The following is a 507-nucleotide window of genomic DNA, read 5'->3' as shown; positions in this document are numbered from 1 at the left end:
ATGTAGAGTGTGCCTAAGGAGAGTCACATGGAGAGAAAACATTCTCTCAGGCTTTCATGGAGAGCAAATTGGTCAAACAATGGCTGTGACTCATCCACATGACTGACACTGACAAAGGATCTATAAACTGCTTTACAGGGTTTCAGGATAAATCATGAGGGGATTTGACTGACCTTGTCAGATACAATAGTTACATTTCTTGTTATAAAGGTCTTGCTTTATCTTGGTCTTAATCATCCAGCAAAAAAGTATAAAAACAAGGTATAAAGAGTAAAGCCATATTAATATGCTAAGCTGTAAAAAGCTCAAGTCAACAACTTCTCACATTGCCAGTCCTGTGGATAATCCACTACTATTATGGACTACTGGACTATATTGGAATATTTTGCTGAATTCACACACCTACAATATTAAAATGACAATGGAATACTTACCTCTGACAAAACTAAGCAAAAAAAAAGGATACAAAGGAAGGACCAGGGCTGGAGAGATGGTTCAGTGGTCTAA

Source organism: Octodon degus, unplaced genomic scaffold (genome assembly GCF_000260255.1).
Source record: "Octodon degus isolate 3935 unplaced genomic scaffold, OctDeg1.0 scaffold00144, whole genome shotgun sequence".
Classification (NCBI taxonomy): domain Eukaryota; kingdom Metazoa; phylum Chordata; class Mammalia; order Rodentia; family Octodontidae; genus Octodon; species Octodon degus.
The sequence above is the reverse complement of the archived record's forward strand: the minus strand, read 5'-3'. Positions refer to the sequence as shown.